This window comes from Diadema antillarum, unplaced genomic scaffold (assembly GCF_040938485.1).
Source record: "Diadema antillarum isolate AM-2024a unplaced genomic scaffold, OU_Dant_1.0 scf00000039, whole genome shotgun sequence".
NCBI lineage: Eukaryota > Metazoa > Echinodermata > Echinoidea > Diadematoida > Diadematidae > Diadema > Diadema antillarum.
In genome coordinates, this window is record NW_027270928.1 from 1188898 (window position 1) to 1199932 (window position 11035).

Consider the following 11035-nt stretch of genomic DNA (forward strand, 5'->3'; position numbering starts at 1 on the left):
ACAACTGAACAGCAGTTCATTTTGTGTTTGGAAAACATGAGTGCTCCTGAACAATGTACAGCAGTATCTTTTTTTTCATACAACAGGACCTGGTTAGGTTGTACTTTCTGAAATCAAAGATCAATATATCACTCATTCAAAAATTATGAGGTAATACTACTTGCTCTTTATGAATTGATTTCATTTTTATTCCTTTTTAGTTTTGGGGGTTTTTTTTTTGGTTTTTTTTAATGGCAAGATGTTTGATCTTAAAGAAAACAGTTATTGAGATTAGCATAGTTTCAATAAGCTACTCAGTTTATTTTGTCAGCGTAAATACCACTGATCGCAGCACAGGTATATGAGGGTGCTTGAATGCTCAGGCAAGTGAAAATGTTGAACTACCAGGGCTTTTTTCTTCTTTCCTGATTAGTAGTCAAGAAACCAAAATGGAAGTTCAGTATACCTGTATAATGTACACTCGTAATGCTGCAATAGAGAGGGTCAAGTTTGATGCATAACACGTGTTTTTATTATATAAGAAGATTCATACCATAAGCAACTATTTTATATAGCCATGAAGAATGAATAGATGATCACCCACAATGTAAGTGGAGGCCAATCAAACTTATAGAACTTTGTCCATTAAAGGGAACGTAAACCCAAAGAGCAATGTGGATTAAGTAAAAGTATTAACATTAATAGAACACATCGGTAAAAGTTTGAGGAAAATCGGACAATCGATGCAAAAGTTATGAACGTTTAAAGTTTTGGTGTTGGAACTGCTGGATGAGGAGACTACTAGAGGTTATGACGTATGAGTGGACAACAATATAAAGAAAATATAAAAGGAATTCCAAAAAAAAATCACTTTTATAGCAAAATGAAAGAGTACTTGACTAACCGCTTTCAGAAAGCAGGGGGAATAAGTGCTACCCCTAACATATGTCAGTATCAAGTTGATTGAATGTGTAATTTTCATGAAAAATGGATTTCTATTGAATTCCCTTTATATTTTCTTCATGTTGTAGTCCACTAATACGTCATAACCTCTAGTAGTCTCCTTACCCAGCAGTTCCAACACCAAAACTTTAAAAATTCATAACTTTTGCATTGATTGCCCAATTTTCCTCAAACTTTCACTGATGTGTTCTACTTGAATGTTACTGCTTTCGCTCAATCCACATTGCTCTTTGGGTTTACCTTCCCTTTAAAGAAGTTTCTGCACAATTGAAACAATATTGTGATGAATTCTTACAGAATTGTAGGATATTTTGTAAACATCAAGACTTTGTGTGTGTGTGAATGTATGTGGGGGGGGGGGGGGGGGGAGGGGGTGTAAGAAAGGAATATCCATGATCTGTGCTTGCCTAATGTGAGATCATTATGTTCTCTAGATCAAGTCCGTGAGTGGTAGTCTCAATGATGTGTTCATTCAGACTCTGTTGCATCACCAAAATCAGTAGATATCTGTCATTTTAGAAGTCTGGTAGCCAAGTAACCAGACTCTGAGGAATCACAGGAAATTGTACTCCAAAATCCAGTGCCTGGGTAAAAGCAATTAATCGTACCTTTTCAGGCAAGAGAGTGTATTTGTAAAGAAAGTGTTTTTGGTATCTTCTTTGTATATCTTGCTCATTGATTATGTAAATCAGGATTAAGAATGCAGAACAAGTGGAACTGAGGCAGAATAGAATATGAACATGTTCAACTACAGGAGTAAATATTCTCAAATGTGTTGGAATTGTCCAAATTTTGGATTCTCATATTGTTTGATTGGCATATTGTTTGATTCTCACATTGTCTAACTAACATGTGTACATGTATGGAATTGTTATACATTGTCTTTCAAATTTTACAACATTTCACTTTGTGTCTTTTTATCTCTTTATATTATTTCCCTGATTTTTACCTTGACCTAGAGGAAGGCATGAAGGCTACAGGAATCTCAGATTTTTTTCAGAAAACTGCTGAGATCCCGTACTCTGCTTGTTACATTTTGGTTATAATAACAATGAAGCCAAGTTTATTTCCATAGTTCTTGTTACATGCACGCTTGTTCTCATGTTAAATGAATCAAAATCCCAATATTTATGTATGATATTATGTGATCTGTACTATGGTGAGACACTGTATGTAGGCAAATGAAAGTGAAATGTTATCACGTCTTGCAATTTTTAGCTATTACCTGTATCATTCTGGCAAAGTTTTATTCAGTATTTGATGCCCTTTTGTTGAGAAGTAATACTATACATTTGCTGGTCATATGCATTATTATAAAGTCCAGCAGTTTTAGAGGTTCATATTATTGTTTTGTAAAGCCACTTTCTGCAGGGGAATTATGACAAGTCCTCTTCAATGTCCATTCGCTTTTCAAAGACCTGTATAACTTTAGATACAGGATGGACTTGCAAGAAAGTTGACAAAAATCACTTATCTTCACTGATATACTCAATACATATGTATATCACTCAGTGCCTTGGAAGGAACAAAATATTATGTTTACTGCCCTCTATTGTTTATTAGATTCTTGACCCACACAATAAATGAGAAAAAAAAAAGAAGGAAAAAACCTCTACTCCCATGACGAGATACCACAGACTCCAACTCTCCTGCTTTCGATGGGAGATCTCCCGTCAAAATCCCATTTTTTGCAGAATCTCCCGTTCTCCCGCTTGAAATGATTTCTTACTTAATTTCATTGTATGTTGAAAAATAAGCCTTAGATAGCACGAGAGAGCATCTAGAACCCTAGACCACAAGGAACTTTGTGCTCGTCATGTGCGCTTCAGGCACATCAAGTTGGAGTCTCCCGTTTGCTTGGGGTATCAGGCGGGAGAATCTCCAGATCAGAAGGTGCTTGGGGTTGGAGTTTCTGAGATACTAGTTAGCGTAGTGTACAAACCTCCTCTGATAAAACTACAGTGTATTAACCATCCCAGAGGGGACTCCAAAAGTCTGCAGCAAATGTGCCAGAGACATTGTTTCATTGTTAGTTTGTTTGTTGTTGTTTTTTTGTAAGGGTTCTTTATATGTGTGTGTGTGTCTATATATAATACATATGTGTGTGTGTGTGTTTGTTCTTGATAGCGACTGTTGACATGTCAAATTGATTGTTTGTTGCTGTTGTTTTAATTTTCTTCAATTTGAAGGGTTGAATATCATGATACATAGCCCAAGTATTATTGCTTTATGATACAAATGATTAAGTTATCATATTTGTTGAAATGCTGCCTGAAAATTTTCATCTTAAAAATCTAGTGTTCCTGCCAAATGTTACTGATCATCTACTTCATCTGAAAACATCTACCATGAAAACACAAAAATATATATATCATATGGAAACATCTTTCATCACATCCTTAACACACAGCCATTATGATTATCATAAGCTAAAATAATTTTGTAAACAATTGCTCTATAGGGTTTACCAAAAAAAAGAAGTTTTATCTTTTATGTCGTTTCATCAGCAACTGTCTTTTTTTTTTCTATCAGTAACTGCCAGTTACAATTTTAAGTTGTCATTGTGTTAAGAAGGCACTGATAATTGTAGCACTGCATTTTGGCTACCTTTCTGCAGCTCTAACTTACTGTTAAATGCATTGCCATTTTAAATCGTCGCTTCATCCGTCTTACCTGCCAAGTTTTTCTGTGTTCCATGGTGGGTGTATAACTAAATTCCCAAAATCATGTTTTGAAACAGAGCACAAGATGCTAATTCTTTTATACTGTACCAGTGATTATATTTTTGTGTATAATACAATATATTGCAATTAGCATAATCTAAATGAGGGATGACATTATGTGTCCGGGTCACTTTTAAAAAAAAGAAGATAAAATTGTTTTGTCAGCATTTTGCTGTATTGTCAGCAACTGCCTATTTTATACATTTGCATGAAGTTGCCGTTTGGAAGGTATTGATTATAAATTGTAACATGTATTGTGTTATAGCCACCTTACTGCATATCCATCTTAATGTCAAACGCATTGCCAGTTCATTCAACATTGCCATGCTTGACCGAGTGCTTTATGTCTCGTTAAAGGAATGTTTTAAATTCTTTAAAAATCATGTTAAAAACAGGGTTACGGAGGAGTGTTTTAAAATACATGTATATGTGTATTGCACGCCGGTGAGCATATTATTTACCGTCTGTATGATGAAAAAGTGATGTATTGTTCAAAGCCGTGTGTAATGATGTTTGAAGTCATGACTTCATGTATGTGAGAACACTGTTTAATGTGCTACAAAATTTAAACTGTTTCACGTCTGGATTATATTTGTGAGAACTTGTCAAGTTTATCAAAATTTCTGTGATTCACAGTAAAGTGAGTTTTATGTTAAATCATACCCTTTTGCTATGTTTTGTATTGTATCCTGTGTGCGATTCCTTAGCCCTCGGTATGTATGAAAGAGATTGATTAGTCTATTTTGGGCTAATGGGAACACTAGCAATTCCGCGTTGTATTTACAGACATGTACTCAAGGGCAAGTTCCCCGAGGCATAAACATTCGTGTATCGATAGCAGAACAGTCATTGATGCATGCAATATCGAAAGAATCCCTCCTCGGTAACTGAAATGCCAAGATTGCTTCCTGGCGAACCGGGACCATCTTGCTTATCCATATTAAAAGAAAGCACAGACGGACAGATAGACACATAGATATGTAGATGCATACATACATACATACATACATACACACACACATACACACACGCACGCACACACACACACATACACACACACACACACACACACATGCATACATACATTCATAGGGCCTACATACATGGTGTCTGGCAACTCCCTGTTTAACGATCAGTCGCCGGGATCGACATTTTGTTATAGGCCTAACCGAGCAAATAAAGTACATTGTATATATTATATTTATAGGTACTGTATAACAGATATGTCGGGCCCCGATATAACGGCGGTGGCCGGATTTGCCTTACTACAGTATCAACCACTGATCTTCCCTCTTTAGAGGGGAGATCAGTGGTACACTGTATCAACCTCTCTCACACCTTCCCTCCATCTCGCACGATTGGGGGCGCCCTCCTTCCTCAAGCAAACATTCCAAGCTACTGTATACGCTATATATTTCGCGGGGATTTTATTTTCGCGAATTTCGCGAGTCGGGAGCTATTCGCGAAATTAACAACACGCGAAAATATTACCTTCCAAAATGAATCCCTTGCCTTGATGATACGAACATTTCAGTTACTAGTATACCATGTCACGGCTTACCGAACAGACCATACTGGCTAAGCTTGTTTACGCACGTCTACGTCTACTTACGAATACTGTAGAGAGCCAATCCATTATCGCAAGGGGACCACTCGTCAGAAATCTAGCGCGATGGACTTAACCACTTCAAAAATGTTGAATTCTAACTTACTAGTTCGCAGAGTTTGGTAAGTTTTTTTCATGCAGTGTATAACTAGTATCATTCTCATTTGCTAGTAAGTTGAAAATTCACACTTTCTTTGCCACTTCGTATTTTCTCTGGTCCCCCAATCGCGAATTTAACCACTCGCGAAAATGTGTGACAGCGGCAATTCGCGAAAATTTATGTACGCGAAAATTATAGCGTATACAGTACTCCATCTCGGTTTGTCTCGGACTTCGACGCCCTCTTCGGTCTTCCTCGCCTTCGTGGCTAAGACACTTTAAACACTAGCACTTACCTCAGAACGTAATCATCATGCTCCCTCAATACAGGCACGCACCAAGATAATGAAAGATCTGGTGCCTGTTTCATAAAGATGGAGCGTAAGTTGCAATAAATCGAAAATTCCGTTTCATGTAACTTCGTGATTGATCGGAAATAGCGCTCAATCTACTGTAAGCTACGCCTGATTTTTTATTTTAACCAAGCGTCAGTGTCTTTATGAAACATGATTTACGCTCAATTTTGAACTTACGCTCGATTCACCGAGTTACGCTCAGTAAATCGAGCGTAAGATCAATCGCAACTCTTTGTGAAACAGGCCCCTGATAAATTAAATGACTGAGCTCCAACCAACCTTGAATTGTAGAGGACAAGCTTTCGTCCTGCTCCTGAGGACTTTCTCAAGCCTTATGCAGTGGAGTGTTGTCTTGCTGCCGTTGCCTGTCTTTGTTAATCACTGGACCATAGATTGGTGAAAGGGTATAGCCCGAGTCTCTGTTGAGAGCTTGCCCTCTACAATTCAAGGTTGGTTGAAGCTCAGTCATTTAATTTATCATCATCCCCAGCCGATGAAAGTTTTTAGTATCAGGCCCCTGATATAGTTTTTGTTTTTTAAGAAGACAAAAAAGGAATGTCATGTCATTACATGCCAGTGGCGGATCCAGAGGGGGCGCACCGGCCGTGCGACCCCTCTTTATTTCTGGTTAAAACAGAAGAAATAAAAAGGGGGAAATGGGGGTGTGTGCGCCCACCCCCCCCCCCCCTTTAATTATGCAAAGGCGCCTCCCCTTTACGGAATTTCTGGATCCGCCCCTGCATGCTGTTAGTGTTGGAGATAAAACACATTAGAAAGGGAACCTGAAAAACGCTTGAATAAACAGTACTTGGAACATTGCATTTATTTCACCATATAACATCATCTGCAATGAACTTACGGCATTACTCTACAGAGAACCACATGGGTTATAGCACTACAGGATCGTATCAAAAAATAGTACCACACTTGTGATAAACTTTTATACTTTGAGATACAATATAGTCGTAATACTTAATATGCAACATTCCTTTCCGATCTCTACAACTGAGGGCGCCCTGTACCACCATAATAACCTATTCACAAGACACATCTAGACATACAAAACATTTCACTCACGCTTTAACGTACGCAAAATTTTACATATTACAACAGTGGAGAAAGTATATCATCAAGATCATCACCTAAACAGACAAAAACAGAGCTTCACATCCATCAGTATGTAGTATACTATTGACTCTACAGCAGAGGTGACCGTACATGTATATCATTCACAGTTGATAAATTGCACGCCGCTGGGTACATCTTCAAGCGACAGATTTTCACATTTTCAAAGAAGTAAGTCCTTTTGTTACAAACACACAAATCAACCTCCCGATTCGGGTACGTAATTCATACCTGTGTGCTAACTCACAAGAAATCCAAAGGACGTGACACGATTTCACTGTTCCCATCACTTGAAATAATTATAAGCGTTTATTGTTCATGCGTATGGAGGCGACGTCGCAGCATGTAGGGCCCATTATCAATACCAAAAGGAAGAACATGTCTGCGTTGGGAAAGAAATGATTATTATCTGAGCACAAAAAAAAAAATGGTAATTAATCAGAGAGTACCGAGGTCTCTAGCGCGAATATAACCGCACAGCAAAGCTAAGTTTATTTGTAGTGTGACACCGCATTTTTGACTGTCTTCCTCTATAAGCCCCGCCAGCAAATTAAACCAGTCATGTTAAGTCTCAATACCATAATAATTATCACAATAATCATGAGCTTTCGAAATTCAATCTTGAGTTGCAGCAAAATAAACACTCAATATGACTACAAATACGAGAAAGGGTTAAAGAAGCCTCAAACTAACGATTATATATAAGAGAGGGAGAAAGGCAGAAAACAGAGAGTGAATAATGGAGAGGTTTTAAAATGATCTTATTTGTCACTGGTCGCTGGTCTTTCAGGCTGTTACATCATCATCGTGACATTTATATATATAGTTGGGCGATAACCTTTCAATAGCAGGGGGAAAATGTTTTTTTTTTTTTCTGAGCCAGCAGAAAGGCCTTCAAAGCATGATATCTAAAAATACATTATCAATATCAGTAATATTGATACCAACAACACTTTATTTGAATCAATAAATTCTTTCGTCGAGTTGTTTTTTTTACTGCAACTGATTGGCAGTTGATAAGGGATAAGAACCGGCACTGGCTGCCGGGCGAAAGCTCGGTATATCTGTCGATACGACGTCTGTCTGACCATCCGAGTATGATTATGCCTAGATTTTTTTTTTTTTTTTTTTAATCGAGGGTACTACGAAAACACTGAATAATCGGTGCTTATTTACGTCGACGAAGGGCAATTTGACATCATTTGCAATAAAAAACAATAATAACAACAATAATAATAACAACAACAACAATAATAATAATAACAAAAATAATGATAATAATTATGAAAATGGCAATCCCATCTAAAGGTTCATATCAAATGACATCAATCTGATGTTTCAAAAGTCCACAAATCTTCAACGTTTACACAATAGTCATGTATAGTCAGGCGACTTCATCCATTTATAAATAGTTACCGCAGTTCCAAAATACGTGCTCCGAGTACAAGTGTAATGTGTGATCTATTTTGGAGAATAATCGTTTAAACCTTGTATCTTGTTCTTTACCTTTCCTCTGCAGCGGGTTGAACATTGCGAATCATCCTTGAATAGATTGCGACATACAAAAAGTCCTAGCAATATTACTATTGCATTATCGATAAAATTCCTATATACATCCACTATTACTATAGATCTTATTGCTGCAACTAATGTCTGTACAATTATAATTACACTTTGTTCCTTTTCTTCTCTTAACTCATTCACCATGAACTTTAAAGAGGACTTTTCAATCCTTGATCATGAATTGGTAGATTTAAAATGATTTACAATGGAACATATCAGATTCAGTACACCTAAGCCTGTACCACCGAGCATTACGATCTCCAGAAATTTCACAACTTTTACAGTAAAATCCTTCTTTCGCGAATTCTTAAAATGTTTGCCTCTGCAGCGTCAAAAATCTTGAGGTGAGAGTCTCTTTTTACGGAACTCTGACGTCCTAAAGGGACTCTACCTTTAAAGGGACTCTGCTTGAGGTTGGGTGACAGCGCCACCACACCTCAGCAGTTGTCCAGTACGGCAGATTACGTCATTCTTTGGTCTTTCTAAAGTTTGGCTCTCATTATCGTGAGCGACGTGACGCGTACGTAATTACTCTTTATGAGCCAGAAAAAAAAAAATAACAGGTGCTCCACTCTTATATACTGAATAATCCAGTAATGGCAAATGTCCGTTTTTATAATCACTCTCACTCATGGAAGCGCAGGATTCGCGAGTGAACAGCCAGTGCGAAATGTTTAGGTGCATGAGTGTCAGTATTATGGACAAAGCCTTTTAATTGGTAGCAATTTTGGTAATTTCTGCGGGCATGGTTACTGGTGGCTTGATCCTACTTTTTTTTTCCGGGCATCTAGTAGCGCTAGAGGGTCAGTGACGAAGACTAAGTCAATGTTCACATAAAAGGATAGCACCGTCCTGTGTGGGTTTCCTCGTAGGCCCAATTATTATATTAGCCTGTCTTTGATGAATGAAAGAGGAAAATGTGAAAAGCCGTTTATTCAAGAAGGAGATAGTGCTTTCATTGCAACAAGGAATCTGCTTGTTGTTGTTTTTTAGTGAAACTTTGTGCAATAGCAAAGCCTCGTGAAAACATGTGTCAACAGAGACGTTTGTTAGAAACCTATACCTTTATTATTAAGTCTGATTATGATGGAACTTCTATCCTCGTGTCTAATTTTCCTTATATCTATTGCCAGCAACTTGAACATGGTGTCCTTCTCTCATTACACCAGACAAGAAAATTGCAGAAGGTACGGGTCCGTGGATGTTTCAATATGGATGTGGCAGGAGACAAATCCTCTGAATTCAACAACGCACATCCAAATGTTCATGAAAGGATTGGACGAAATGATAGGATGACGTCACAATATTATGCACTGACGTAGAAAGTTCATCCGCTTCATGCTTCCTCCAGATCCGCGAGGAACAATAATTACAGTCTGCATTTTTGACGGCGAATTGGTGAAACAAAAATAGCTATTTTGCTGAGCAGCCAGTGCGCAACATCCCATTTGAAAGAGGGTGAAATAAGCACCGAGTTTCATTTTGTCGCTCTTTTCATGAACCAGCACTGGATTTGGCGCGCTAATAAAAAGTCTCAAGCATAATACAATAGCAAGCAAACGAATAATATCTCATACTACGCAAACACAGTTGATTAAGTATAGACGCCTTGTACGCCACAATCCGCGCTTGTTCGTACGATGAACGACAAGTGAGTTAACATTGAAAAACACCTCCATGACTCGGACATTGCATTTTTCTTTTTCCCTGAGCTTCGTAAAAGTCTATCGAGTACTATCGGGAATATAGTATTAAGTTCAGTACCTCATGAGATAACACAAGAGCTAAGACCAATACACAATGAGCAAAAGAGAAAAGAACAGGTGAACATAAAAAAAGAAAATTACGAAGTGCAGTCATGGAAAACGAAAGAAAAAATAATAATTATAATAACGCAGGCCAGGGGGAGTGCAAACACACTGAATTTACGGAGGATTAAAAAAATGCAAAAATCATATCAAAGCAAGGCGGATTGATAAATATTTATGATTTATACATAAAACATGATTATTCAAGATGGTACAAACCCGTCAAGGCATTCGGTATTGTCATTTTAATAAAACGTACCCACCAAGTTTGACAACGCGACTCCTGCATGTTTTATTCCACACGCTACATCAAAAGTACTTACTACTAAATTTCGCCTTGCTGCAGGACACTGCATCATATTATCGAAAATGATAAACACACTATTGGCATTCAATCAGGTATTGGCAATAACAATCATCGCATTAAAAAAAAACAACTACATCCTTTAGTGGCTAGAGTACAATGAATAGATTACTAGTACTGGTTAAAATAAAGAATAACACCATAATGTCATGGCAAGAATTAATGATAATTCCGCTGTAATAATAATGTACATGATAAGCGATATTTCAATGCAACACTGCCGCACCATTATTAAATCAATTAAGTGAAAAGCCTCAGTACACGTTGCACACGCTTCGCGTGTCTTAAAACCTCCTGCAGATAAATTTGCGAATATTCATGTATTGCTGTTGAAAAGGATAATTCTACGAGTTTGCGTGTAAAAAAGAAACACTCGTTATTGTTCTAAAAGGAAGACCTACACACTCACTACATTGTGAAATCTTTATTGACTGAATACAAACAGAATA